Source organism: Pongo abelii, chromosome 12 (assembly GCF_028885655.2).
Source record: "Pongo abelii isolate AG06213 chromosome 12, NHGRI_mPonAbe1-v2.0_pri, whole genome shotgun sequence".
In the NCBI taxonomy this organism is placed as follows: domain Eukaryota; kingdom Metazoa; phylum Chordata; class Mammalia; order Primates; family Hominidae; genus Pongo; species Pongo abelii.
This window is the reverse complement of record NC_071997.2, coordinates 35,398,309-35,412,522: the sequence shown is the minus strand read 5'-3', so window position 1 is coordinate 35,412,522 and position 14,214 is coordinate 35,398,309. Positions and strand designations below refer to the sequence as shown.

At 44.2% G+C, this 14,214-nt stretch overlaps 1 protein-coding gene and 1 long non-coding RNA gene across 2 annotated transcripts in view; both read left to right on the top strand.

The window, feature by feature from the left end:
* The first annotated feature begins 939 nt into the window (after positions 1-939).
* LOC134759688 (uncharacterized) lies at positions 940-3,469 on the top strand. Its single transcript, XR_010136251.1, has 2 exons — positions 940-2,289; positions 2,380-3,469. It is a non-coding gene; the product is annotated as an uncharacterized LOC134759688 (long non-coding RNA).
* Positions 3,470-7,720: 4,251 nt separating this feature from the next.
* TGFBRAP1 (transforming growth factor beta receptor associated protein 1) overlaps positions 7,721-14,214 on the top strand; it is a 64,068-nt gene continuing 57,574 nt past the window's right edge. The window contains exon 1 of the mRNA XM_024242690.3: positions 7,721-7,848. The gene's annotated coding sequence lies outside the window, so the exon portion shown is untranslated. The remainder of the gene's footprint in view (positions 7,849-14,214) is intronic.

Genomic DNA, 14,214 nt, shown 5'->3' with positions numbered 1-14,214 from the left:
TGGGGCCTGGTCCCGCTTGCAAAAGCTCCCTCGGACCAAAGAAAAGACGAGGATGTCAAACGTAGAAACAAATGGCGTGTCAAGTTTCGCAGGAAGAGAGGAAGAGCGAAGTTCCGGGAGCCAGCCACGATTGGTCGCGCCTTCTGTGACGTCCAACGGCAGAGGTCAAAGGGATTCCTGGGGCAACTTCAAGGGACAGAATTCTGGCTCGGAGGGCCGGTGTACAGTACTTTAAATATGGCAGTAGTTGTGTCTGAAATTATCGTGTTTTTCTGTTTAACCTGTTTCTTGTCTCTTCATCGCCTTTCTATATAATGTAAGACCAGAGGCTTTATGTAGTGAATTCCCTGTAACCCCGGCTCCTTGGACAAATAGGTATTCAAGTATTTGTTTCTTGAAGTAATCCTCTGAATTAACCTGCTCACATGTAAAAAATAATAAGCGGCTGGGAAACGCCAGTAATAACCGACAAACGTTTGTTAGACATTTACAGTGTGCCAAGGACTGCATTTTACGTGTATTATCACATTCCTCAGAACAGCCTAATGAGGTATGTATTACTAGAATGCCTATTTTTCAAATGAGGAAACTGATGATAGAAAGGATAATTTACTCAAGAGCGAGGAAGTAGCAAGCATAAAATCCAAGTACATTTTTTCTGCATGTGTTAATAGGTACAGTGAAGTAAGTTTTTAAATTGCTGTAGGTATCAATTATAGTCTTAATTCCCAGTAATTCACTTACTAAGAAATATTTTCTGCTTCTCTTTCATCATTCATATGAGAGATACATATCCCTAAATATTTTGCACATTTAAAACTTAAACTTGTTGGGTGTGGTGGCTTATGCCTGTAATCACGCCGTTTTGGGAGGCTCAGGTGGGAGGATTGCTTGAGTCCAGGAGTTCCAGGCCAGCCTGGGCCGCATAGTAAGACCCCGTATCTACAAAAAATAAAAAAAATTAGCCAGGCATGGTAGTGCCTCTGTAGTACTAGCTACTCGGGAGGCTGAGGTTGTAGGATCACTGGCGCCCAGCAATTCCAGCCTGCAATTAGGTAGGATTACCACACTGCACTTCAGCCTGAGTGACAGAATGGGACCATGTCTGAAAAAAATAAATAAAAAATAAAACTTGCAGATATGTTCTGAATGTTTATTGTATGCATCCTCTATGATGTATCATTTTATTGGAAATTATTGCATTGTCTACAAGAATGTAAGAAACTCTGAAGATGCCGAAAGATAAACCGTGAAAGAGTACTAGAAGTGAGCTCCTCAAAAAGATAAAGCTGAGTAGTGTTTCCCAAGGTTTTCTTACTCATTTAGGTATGCAATACTTTATGTGTAAAAACTGAATTTCAGAGCTGGGAGGAAACTTAACAGTTAGTCCAGTTCTTTCATGTTAGTGCCAAGAAAGCTGATCAAAAAGAGATTAAATGACTTGCCCAAAATTGAATAGTCTTAAATCTGAGCTGAGGCAGGCATCTGAATGTCTTAAATTGGAGTTAAATGTATTAGCGTCATAGTATTAACATCATCATATTCCATATCTCTCAAATCTGATTTGATTTTCATTACAATAGAGAAATAAGTGTGATTAGTATTATCCCCATTTCCTTCACCTGGAGGCACATTGTTTTAGTATCAAAAGCAGCTACCTTGGGAGAATCCGGGGCTAGAAACCTGACCTCATTTCAAGTTTTACTCTTGTTGCACCAAAACCTTGGGTGAGTTAGTTTCTCAACCTCAGTCCCCTCATCAGGAAAATGCTGTGTTAGCACTTTCTGTGAAGAATGATCAAAGGAGTGGAGATTATAGAGATTAGAAACACACTTGATACAGAGTAAGTGTTTAAGAACTGGTAGCTGATTTTTACAAAGTTATGGGTCATAGAAGGCAGTTTAGAGAAAAAGGCAGGCTTTGGAGTGGCTCAGAGTTGTTTTATAACCTTGGCTTCTTTACTCACCTAGGACATATACTCTCTCTTTAGCTGTAGCTTCCTCCCCTCTGAGATGGAAATTATAAGCCATCTCGCAGTGTTGTGAGGATTGGAGCTCAAGTGTGTAAAATGCCTCCTCTGTGGGCTCTCCTTGGAGAGTTCTTGTATCCTGTTGATTGTCATCAAAGGAAAAAAGTGGCAGGATGATGGCATAAGTGGGAAGAACCTTGAGTTTAATAGTCTGAAAAAGTGGTTACAGGTTCTTGCTGTGCTTTTCCTCTCTGTGGTTTTCTGAACCCATCGCCTAACCTGAAGCCTTAAACTTCATCTGCAAAAATGTTTTGTGGCAGGTAAGATGTCTTTTTTTTCTTCCAGTACTTCCCAGTTTAAAACTAAGAGTACTTCCTTGCTTATAACTAATTCTATTAATATTATTCTAGGTGCCTCTGAAGCAGAACTCTTGAGATGGAAGGATTGTCATCTGAGGAAAAAAAATCAAGATTAAGAGAGGAGGAACTAGAATGAGATTCACATACCCTCTCTCCTCCAAGGGAAGGAGAGAGTGGTGATGCCTGCCCACTCCTTCCTGGGCAGAACGTTTGTAGCATGGAACATTGGAGAATTTGCAGTCTGCTGACTTTCTGATTTAGGAGGTTGATGGGGAGGCCTTATAATTTGCATTTCTAACAAGTTCTGAGGTGATGCTTCAAGTATGTCCAGGCAGAAGGGCCACCTCACAGAGATTTCTGCCATACCACATGGGAATTGAAGTCACAGACATTTCCAACCCTCAAGCCTGAAACCAAAAGACTGAAAACCAACACTACAGTGGACAAAGAACATCTCAGAACTTCTGTGGGGACCAGTGACACAAGGACCTAAGGTGTCTCTCTTCTCATCTTGGCACTTCAGAAGTCTCCCCAGTCTTGACAAAGCCCTGGAGAAAGGGCCGGGCCTCCCGTTGATAAGATTATCACTACAGATAAATGGAGGTTTCAAATTGAAAGAAAGGAGGAGGGCCTCCTGTTGATAAGATTATTGCCACTGCAGGTAAATGGAGGCTTCAAATAGAAATACGTTTCCGTTACAGAAAAAAAATTATCTTTGTTACACATTTGAGTTTGCAGGCCTAAGGTTACTCCCGCTACACTATCATCTGTAACCATAAGGCACTCAACATTTTAAGCTAACTGTAAGGATTTTTACTTCACTCAAAGATCCTGAAGTTTTATTCACTAACATTTTTATTTGGTGACTATAGTTGACAAGAACAAAGCTGTGGGGAACCAACAATCACTGCAATGCCTGGCATTGTCACCTCACTAGATTGTGGGTTCCTCTGGGACAGGGTCCATACATTTTCTTCAAATCCCTCACTTAGCCATTAGCCTGTACAGTGCTTGTACTTAGTAAGTGCTCAGTAAATGTATGTGGAATGAATGCATGATGAACAAAATATATACTGAGGACTCTGGTGTTGATTCTTGTTGATAATGTAATAGTTAAGATATGTTATAAATATGTTATAAATATTGTATCAAAATATTGTGTCAAAAATATACTTGAGCAGGCTGGGCGGGGTGGCTCACACTTGTAATCCCAGCCCTTTGGGAGGCTGAGGCAGGTGGATCACTTGAGGTCAGGAGTTCGAGACCAGACTGGCCAACATGGTAAAACCCCATCTCCACTAAAAAAAAACAAAAGTTAGCTGGGCATGGTTGTGGGTGACTGTAATCCCAGCTACTTGGGAGGCTGAGGCAGGAGAATCACTTGAACCCGGGAGGTAGAGGTTGCAGTGAACCAAGATCGCACCACTGCACTCCAGTCTAGGGGACAGAGCAAGACTCCTTCTCACAAAAAAAAAAAAAAAAAAAATATATATATATATATATATATATATATATATGTATAGTATATACATACACACGAGCATAAAGGAGCTTCAATGTGAAGGTAATAATTTAAGCAACATTTCACATTTTGGACCTGTGTTGTTAGCTATTTAGAGCAGTTAAACTACTGGCTTGCTTTTAAATCCATTGTCTTAGTCATTTCAAGTTGTTATAACAAAATACCATATACTGAGTAGTTTATAAACAACAGAATGCATTTCTCTCAATTCTGGAAGCTGGGAAGTCCAAGATCAAGGTGCTGGCAGATTGGGTGTAGTGAAGACCCATTCATCAGAGATGGCACCTTCTCGCTGTGTCCTCACATGGTGGATGGGGCAACAGGCTCTCTTAGGCTTCTTTTATAAGGGCAATAATTCATGAAGTTTCCACACTTATGACAGAATTACCTCCTAGAGGCCCCACTTCCAAATACCATCACCTTGAGGATTAGGTTTCAACATACAAATTTTGGAGGTACACATTCAGATGATGACAGCACTCATAGGTTACCTTTCATCTTTGGGTTCTCAGTGCCTGCTACAATAGCACAAGAACAGTAAGTGTGTGCTGAATGAATACAGATGAATGAACCTTTCCCCATCCTCAGATATTTCCCAACTGAGCTCCACTGTCACCAAACTTCTAGAGCACATTATTTTTTGCCTTATGATCTCATTAGGTGGGTTTTTCTTGCACATATCACACTAATCCAGTGGTCCTCAAAATTGTGTGCCCATTAGAATCCTCTGGAGGGGTTGTAAAAAGAGTTTGCTGGGTCCTAACCCCAGAGTTTCTGATTTAGGAGGTTTGGGATGGGGACACCAAAATTTGCATTTCTAACAAGTCCAGAGGTGATGTTGATACTGCTGGCTACCAACTCTACCTTATAAACCATTGCACGTTAAACTCTTGAGGGTAGAGACTGTCTTCCTCATTTCAGTATCTGCTGAAGTCTCTGGCATAGTACCTGGCACATAGGAGCTGCTAAAGAAATAGTTGATTGAACAATAGTTCAAAAAAGTTTATTTTACTGAAGCTAGATTACAAGTATATGAATGTGTGTGTATATGTGATTAAATGAGCTATTACATGTAAAAGCTCTTAAAACATGGCACATAGTAAGCTGTTGCTTTAAAAAAATCAAAAATGTAACCTTTCTTTGCTTATCTTCTAAAATGACACCAACCATCCTACATGTGTGCTCCTAAACAGCTTATATATTAGAATAATGGAATCTTAGTACTAAAGGCCAGATGTGGTTGCTCATGCCTGTAATCCCAGCACCTTGGGAAGCCGAGGTGGGTGGATCACTTGAGGTCAGGAGTTCAAGACCAGCCTGTTCAATATGGTAAAACCATGTCTCTACTAAAAATACAAAAATTAGCCCTGCGTGGTGGTGCATGCCTGTAGTCGCAGATACTTAGGAGGCTGAGGCAGGAGAATTGCTTGAACCTGGGAGGTAGAGGTTGCCGTGAGCTGAGAAGATTGTACCACTGCACTCCAGCCTGGGCAAAAGAGTGTCTAAAAAAAGAAAAAGGTAATCTGGTTAATATTTCAATATTGAGCATCAAGAATTTTTAAAAATTGGTTGAGTGTTTTCTACATGCAGAAAGCTATAGCAGAGAGCATAGACACAATCCTTGCCCTCCCAAGCGTATACCCAGTGAGAAAGTGAGAAGCACAGAGTATGTGTAAGCATAAAAATACTGTTTTGAGAGTAAACAGCAACTATGAAAATATTCAGTTATATCGATGCAACTCAGTCTTCATTAATCGTTCTCATTGGAGCATATCTTTTTCACATTCTGTAAAGTAACGCTTGGTATGGGCCCAAGGAATATTTAATAAATATTAAAAAAATGAAGTTAATAATTGTTTTGAAAGCCATATGGTTGATACTTCTTCTTAAATGTAACCAATAGAAACAACATAAGGAATTTGGCCTGTGCACATATTTGCGCATTTATGGTACAGGCATTTACATGGAGGTGCCTGTCATTTGTGACACAGACTTCTCATCAAGTTTCAGAAAGAACAGATGTTTCTAGATGGAATAATATGGAGCTTGCCATTGTAAGAATCCTGTGATAAATCCTTTCATAAATTTTATCTGAATTATCTCTTGTTATACATTTTCACTCCTGGATCATCTAAAGTAGAACACAAAAGATTGTTCATAAACTATTCATTCAAAACAACTTTATATAAAAATAATCACTGTTGCTGAATTCTGGATTCTTATTGTTGCTCTTTCTTACTAGCATGGAGTTTGGGACAAGTCACCTTTTTAAATTTTTTTATTTATATTTTCCTAAGTGAATTAACACAGGAAGTCATTCATCTTTCTTTGCCTTAAAGAATTAAATTAATTCTTTGACGCTATTAAGTAAATTAATAGCGTCTACTTCATTGCTCAGTCACTAGCAGTTTCTGAAGTCACTGTCTGGCAGTCAGTAGATATCACCTCTGTAACTAGTCTTGTGCAGCTCTCTGTGATGTGATCTGCTAGAGGACTAAGATGCAAAACAAAAGCACAAGGGTGAATTCTAGGCCCACCTGAGCCAGTAATTAGTTGATGACAAGTCACATAGTCTCTGTGAGCCTGGGTAAAATGAGGAGACTGGATTTGCTCTTGTACCTTCCCAATCCCTGGCTCCACTAGCTGTTGGCCACCTTAGACTTGAAGGTCCATTCACTGCTGCTTGCCCTTGAAGCTCAATTGCTGGTCAGAGCTTTACACTCCTGGGAAGCCAGTCCCCTACCTGGAGGCTGAGCCGGTGACACTGGTTCCACTGGGTCAGAGCTGAAGCACCACTGGGGATGGGGCATTTATGTGGCCATGAGTCACACTAGGGTAAGGGTGGAGGACAAGTCACAGGAAGATTGTTGGTTTTTTTTTTTTTTTTTTTTTTTGGCCAGTTTCTTTTCTTTTTTTATCCCTTTGAAACAGAAGACCATGGCGTACAATCTGGTATCTGCCTTCAGGGTTGGGATAATATCTTTGTTTTACAATACTCAGAGTGGCTGGAAGAAAGCTGAGGCCACAGGTCACTAGCACGTTCTAAAGTCTGAAAATCACTGGGAAAATTTGACTTTTTATATGCTAATAATTGAATACTGACAACTCTGGAGGGAGCTTTCCAATTCTTTCGTCATGAAATTGGACTTTGTATACTGAAGAGGGGTTCATGGATTCATGTAACCTACAATTCTTCATTGCGGCCTGAACCAAAGGAAGAGCAGCTACAGTTGGGTTTTCCTAAAAGGAGTAAGATAGTCCCAGGCCTCCCTTCTCAAATAAGTGTATCAAGCAGGTGGACTCTGCCAGTCAGGGGTCCCAGTGAATCCCTAGGGCCCTGGGGCGCTATGGGCCTCGTGGGAGAGCTGCGCATCCCAACCGTGCCTTCGGCTCCTGGTGGGGCACGTCTGATCCTCCAGCCCGCGTGGTCAGGCGGCCGCGGGCCCAAGCATTTCCCAGGATTCATTCACTCATTCATTTATTCATTCATTCATTCAGCAGGTATTTCCCAAGCGCCCTCCTCCTCCTGTGTAGGTGACAGAAACTGGGTGGCGAGCGATCCAGGCAAAGCCCGGCTTCCCTGACGCTCCCCGCAGCGGCGGGGGCGGAGAAGCGACCTCAGCCCCACGGCTTGCACAGCTGGCGCAGACCACGCTCTCGCCCAGGTCCGGCGGCCTCAGCGCCCCCCGAATGAACACCTTCCGCCCGCCGGCCGCCCCGCGAGGCGGGCCGTGTCGTGGCCCCGGTACACGGAGGGGGACGCCGAGGCCCGGAGCAGGGCCCGTCTCGGCCTGTGCTCGGAGCCAGGCGGCAGGGCCCGCGGGCCGGCGGGCGGCGCGGGGACCGCTGCGCTCCCGCCCTCCGCCAGCGCCTGGCGGCCGCCCCACGTGACGGGAAGCAGCGGCTGCGGGGTCGGGCCAACCCAGGAGCCGCGGGCCGGAGCGGGGCGGCGGGGCCCCAGGCCGCGGGGCGGCGCGGGACGGCGGGCGCCGGCGCCGGTGAGTGAGGAGGGCGGCGGGGCGCGGGGTGCGGGGCTCAGGGCGCGTGGGGCAGGAGAGCGGGGAGCAGGAGTTGGGGGTAGGCGGCGGGGCGGGGTGGAGGGCGAGCCCGAGCCTGTGCGCTGGGGCAGGTGTAGTGGGGGCTGGAACGCGGGGTGGGGGGAGCAAGTGGCTATACACTTGGGGGCAGGTGTGCAGGTGTGCGACTTGGTAGTTGTCCCTTGTGGGGGCCGGCTAGCCTGCTGGGGTGAGCAAATAAGTGTTCACGTGTGTATGGGATGAAGTGTGCACGGGTGTGGGGTCAGCAAGTGTGTATGTTGTGTGTGAGGAGTGCGTGTGTGTTTAGGGCAAGGGAAGACCTGAGAGACCTCGTCCTTTATTTGGGTTTTCCGGGGAGAAGGGCCAGGAAGGACTTGCGCCTCCATCCCTGGTATGGAATGGTTTTGGCGCTGTGAGTGAGGTTTCTCGGAGCTCTTTGGATTTGAGAGCTCAAATTCGGGTCACACTCAGGCCTGAATTGTCCTCATCTGGAGAATAGGCAGGAGTGTGTTGGGGAGTAGGGAAAGTGCTGTGCTGGGCTTCCTGGCCCCTGTTTTTAGCACCAGGTCAAGGGCTGGAAGCTGTCATCCCGGTGGAATTGTTTTCTTTCCATTGCCTTCTGGAGGTGCAGGTGCAAGTTAGTCCGCCTGCCTCCCTGTGTTAAGTGCTGATATCCTTAAACACGGAAGCTGTCCAGTTGTCTGCACCTGCCGTGGCTTCTACCCAAGGACTGTTGAGTGACCCTCAGGAAGCCTCCTACCTGGCTGCTAAAAATGGGGGCTCACAGATCACACAGCAGGCCTCACTGCACGTGGACTGCACGCACAGCTGTGGTCAAAACATGTCTGAGCAGAGTTTAATCACTGATGAGAAGTGCTCATGGGCAAGCACCTTGTCTATCAGGAAGGAAGGCAGCTGCGGGTGTGATTGTGGTGGCAAGTTAAGGCACTGAGAAGGTGTGCAGGGAATATCCTACTGCATTGTGTGTGTCGGCTTGCTTGGTAGTCAGGATGAACGAGTGTAGAGGGACTGTGTGTTGGCTGCTACTCTCTCGTGGTGGACATGCTTCTCTCTGTTGGCCAGCCGGAAGCTGGCAGACAACTGAGAGCTCGCAGCTCCATGGTCAGTCAGAAGGAACATTTGGTCAGCTGCTTCGTTTTCTTTTTCCTTCCATTTCTGCCAGCCAAGCAGCCTCAACAGTCATTGCAGCTGCTTCTGTGATGTGTAGCAAAACGCTGCCTGGGGTACTAGAAAGTCTACTGGCTGGACTCTGCTGGAACCTATCCATAACTAGCCTGCCCCAGGTCATCTATGAAATGGGAGTGGTGCTCTGTGGTGGTAATGAATGTGGAGTGTGGGTTCAAATCCTGCCTCTGCCATTTCCGGTGACCTTTGGGCAATTTGCTGGACATTCTGAGTCTCAAATTCCTCCATCAAAATAGGAATAATATTAGAAAAGGCACATGAATTCTAATAAGAAATTGTGCCTGGAAAGGATCCGGCACAGGGTCTGGCATTTAGTAGGTGCTCAATAAGTTATTGCTGACAAATATAAATGAGGGTGTAGAGCCAGGTCTCCCTCACCTCTGAAAATATGTAGTTTTATGTTTTGAGTAATTGTTAACCTAACAAATGATTGACTCTGGAGTTAGACTTGTGGGTTCTGAATTCCAATTTGCTATGTGCATCAAGGTTTGCATTACACAATTGAGTTGGGTGAGAGGTGAGGTGCCACTCTTAGCCTTCATTCACTCTGCCTTTTCTTCTCCACTCATGACTGTGCATGGCAGTCCTCTTGTCGTAGCATTGGAGGCAGAGCGTTTTCACTACTGCAGGAATCCCAGGACCAATCTAACCTCAGCTTAAACTCTCCAGAGACAGGGATTTGTAAAGGGCCTATTCTTCATTTAGGCAGCTCCAGTTGAGGAGTTTTAAAAGCATAGAGCTCACTATTTTAAAAATGCTGTATTTTCTTTTTGTTATTGTCTTCTGGGTGGTTTTTTTGCTGTTGTTTTTAAGACAGGGGCTTGCTGTGTCACCCAGGCTGGAGTGCAGTGGTGTGACCATGGCTCACTGCAGTCTTGATCTCCCAGACTCAAGGGATCCTCCCACCTCAGCCTCTCAAGTAGCTGGGACCACAGGCTCGCACTACCACACCCAGATAATTTTAACATTTTTTTTGTAGAGATAGGGGTCTCCCTATGTTGCCCAGGCTGTTCTCAAACTCCTGGCCTCAAGCAATCCTCCTGTCTTGGCCTCCCAAAGTGCTGGGATTACAGACCTGAGCCACTGCGCCCAGCCAAAAAACTTGCTGTATTTTCTGGGTCTGATCTGCAGCTAACATTTCTGTTAGAAAAAAAATGAAGTTATTTGGCTTATTCCTTCATGCTAATATTACAAATTTGTGATCTTTTAAGAAAACTTGAAGAAACTTTACTTAATGGGTTAAGTGTCTTCATCTTGGTCTGAATCCAGCCCTCATTAGAAATACGTTAAAGTAGTCATTTGTGGCGGCCAGGTGTTTGGATACTGCCGAATAATTTGGCTCAGACTTTACAACTCATCTCTGTAGCAAACCTGACTCGTTTTCCTTTATTTAAAAAAATAAATACCTACTAAATGAATGTAGAGTAACAACTTAATTTGGTGCTACCCCAAATGACTTTAAGTGCCTCATGAAAAGTGAATTATGAAATCTTGCAGATGATTTGAAATCAAGATGTTTTCTTGATAGTCAAGTAGCTGCTGTTGAAAAAGTTAAAGATTTAAGGAAAAAATCACATATTTAAAGATGACAGCTGACTGGATATTATGGACTATCAAGTTCTGTAGGTACTCAAGTCCTGTAGGTACTCAATAATTTTTTTTTTTTTGAGACAGGGTCTCACCCCGTCACCCAGGCTAGAGTGCAGTGGCGTGTTCTCGGCTCACTGCAACCTCCACCTTCCAGGCTCAAGTGATCCTTCCACTTTAGCTTCCCAAGTAGTTGGGGCTATAGGCGCATGCCACCCTGCCCAGCTAATTTTTGTATTCTTCTATAGAGACAGAGTTTCACCATGTTGCCCAGGCTGGTTTTGAACTCCTAAGCTCAAGCAATCCATCTGCCTCGGCCTCCCAAAGTGCTGGAATTATAGGCGTGAGCCACTGCTCCTGGCCAGTACTCGATAATTTTTTGTGGCTGTTTGAAGGTTCGGTATTGAGGAAGATGTTATGAAGTAAATGCCATATTTCTATTCTGCTCTTCTTCTACCTCCCACTTCTCTTCCTAAACCCTTTTAATTCTAACTGCTGATGGTACTCTTATAGGATGTATATTATATATATATATATGTACATACACACACATACACCCTTATGCATATGTATGTATACACACACCATATATAGTGTGTGTATATATGTGTGTGTATATAAATATCTGTTTATATGTATTTAAATAATTTTGGTTAGTATTGCCAGTAAAAAGGATACTATGAATAGTTACATATATTAAATCTACATCGTGATAATATTAAGATGACAAGTTAGATATTAGACCTTAACTGTCTTTTTTTTAATCCTCTTTTTTTAGATACTCTTTCAGATTATCAGAACAGGTTCATTGCACGATAACTAGTCTTGCTGTCTCTGTTGCATGAGTGCAAAAGATAACATAAAATGGTTGTCAAGCAGTGTCTTCATTTTCAAAGGGGGGAAAAGTTGACTTTTGTACAAGCTATTAAATTTATTGTTGATTCCTGACAAATTTCAAGATTGAGTCATTCAACAGATGGCTGTGGGACTTAGAGAAGAACATGGGACCAGCATGGGGTGCAGCTCAGGAAAAGCAGTTGCTGTCACATAAATGTGTATCCTGTTTTGGTAGATTACTATGTTAGTAGAGAAGTGTGTCAACATACTATTCTGTGTCTGAATTTCAGCAAGCAGATAGAGCCACAGGATTCCTCTTCTAGACTCATGGTGGGGAAGCAATAGCAAAGATTCCTCAGGAGGAACTGCAGCAGCCTGCCAGTCTGAGTACCATAGTGGCCTCCTGCTGAGAGTTGTTGCTTTGTTCAGAACTGAATTCTAGGAGAGGATCTGAAATCATACTTGTTCCCCTCAATCAATAAGAATATGGCCTTGGAGTCACGAACAAAAACTAGGGTCAAAGCCCTGTTTCATCACCTTGTATCTAGGTAACCTTGAGCAAGCCACCTAAGATCTCTGTATCTCCATAATAATGTCCACCTCTCAGCGTCAAGGTAAGAACGAAAGGATAATGGTATATTGAGTGTGCAGTATCCCACCAAACCCAGTTTTGGGGTTCTCATGAGGGGGCAGTCAGGGTGTCAGCCAGGGCTGCAGCCTATGGGTGCCATCCATCATCCAGGCTTGGGGCAGCATTGGCCTTGGGAGCCGGTGTGGCATCTGATTAAGGATGTGTGCTTTGGAGCTGACTACCTGGGTTGGAATGCCAGCTCTCTACTTACCAGCGTGTCTCTTCCACTTTTCAAGACCTCCATTCCCTTCCTCTTCATCCAGAAGTAGCTGGAGAACAGTATAGGGGAAGCACACAGCCCAGTCCAAATTTCTGTTTTATAGAGGAGAACACAGGTCCAGACAAAGCTTCTTAGTGAGTTGCCTGAGATCATCAGGAAGTGACCAAGCAACAAGCAGAGCTCAGGATTCCCAGATTAATGTCAGGAATGTCTGCTATGCAGCGTGCCCACATTTACCACAGTTCACTGCCCGGGTGGCCCAGTTTCACTCTGGGGCCTTGATCCTTATTACTGAGGGGCTGTGCTCCTTCCCAGCCTGAGTGCCCACCCTCAGAGCCCCCCACCTAACTGCTTCTCCCAAAGCTCACGGTATATCCAATTCTGAACACAGCAGGAGTCAGCTCACATTCACCCCAATCCAATCTCAGCCCCTCTGTTGGGGGAAATACTCCAAATGAGCAAAACTCCCAAACTCTCCTCTGAAATGCATTTTCAGAAGGAAGAAAAACTTTTAATTTATGGATATTATTCATGCTTGTAATTTTAAGCTAGGACACTTGGCTGGAGAAAAATCACCTCTAAAAGTGGCTCAATAAAAAAGGCTCCAGTAGCCCAGAGTGTGCTAGCGGAGTCCTGGGCTGGACTGATGGGCATTGGTTCATGTTTGTCCTTTTTAGTCACTGACACTCACAGTCTTATGACTGTTTCCTTCCCTGCTAGAAAAGGAGATTCCCAGGTTTCTTTTCTCTTTCTTGATCACTCTAAGGTGAGATAATTATCCAATATACCACGATTACATTTTCATTTTAAAATTTGAAGTAATTTTGGGCTTACCTAAAAGTTGCAAAATAGTACAGAATTCATGAATACACTTTACCCAGCTTCCTCTTTTGTTAACATCTTGTATGGCTGTAGTATAATGATCAAAATGAATCAATTAGTGCTAGTACACCACTATAAAGTGCACACAGTATTTGAATTTCACCCGTTTTTCTGCTTAATGTCTTTTTTCTGTTCCAGGATCCTTTTTCTGATCCAGTTTCCCCACTTTGCATTTAATTGTCACTTATTCTTGGCTTCTAATCTGTGACAGTTCCTCAGCCTTTCCTCTTTTTTCATGACCTTGACACTCTTAAAAGGATGTCAGAGATTTTGTAGACCATCCCTCAGTTTGGATTTATCTAAACTCCTCCAATTCCCATGGGGGATTCGAGATGCTCTCTGACAATCACCTTCACAATCTATAGAAACAACACATTTCAGAAAACCACATCAGTATCTCAAGACTTTAAGTCAACCCGTAAACCTACCAAAATGCATTTTTCAGATGGGACTTCAGTGATTGTCAGAGAGCCTATCAAACCCCCCATGGGAATTGGAGGTGTTTGGCAGTTTGTTTTCTAGTAGGGACTTTTGTTGACATCTCATTTCACTCATTTAGCACAAACACTGCATCTGAAGGTAGCTTGCAGTGGGAGAATATTGCTGGCAAGGTTTGCCTTTTCTCACCCAATATAGAATTTTGAGGCTGTGATTTGGCTCTTCATTCAGTCAGGAATGCAGCATGGGAAATAGAGGTTTTCAAGCCTTCACTCCCTGCTGCCTGCAAAAAAAGTGTCCAGTCATACCTGCCTGTCCTGCTCAACACCCACGATATGATGGTCAGGAGAGGAAGAATGGGCATGAGGTTGGTGCCTGTGCCAAAGGGAGATAGGAAGGTCTGAGTGCACCGAGTCCCAAGGGGTCGTGGAGATAGAGGCTGAGCGGCAGGCCCCTTGGCAGCTGCCCACACCGTTTCTGTTTCAGGAAGCTGACAAAGCCAGAGGCGGGTGTCAGCACATCCCCC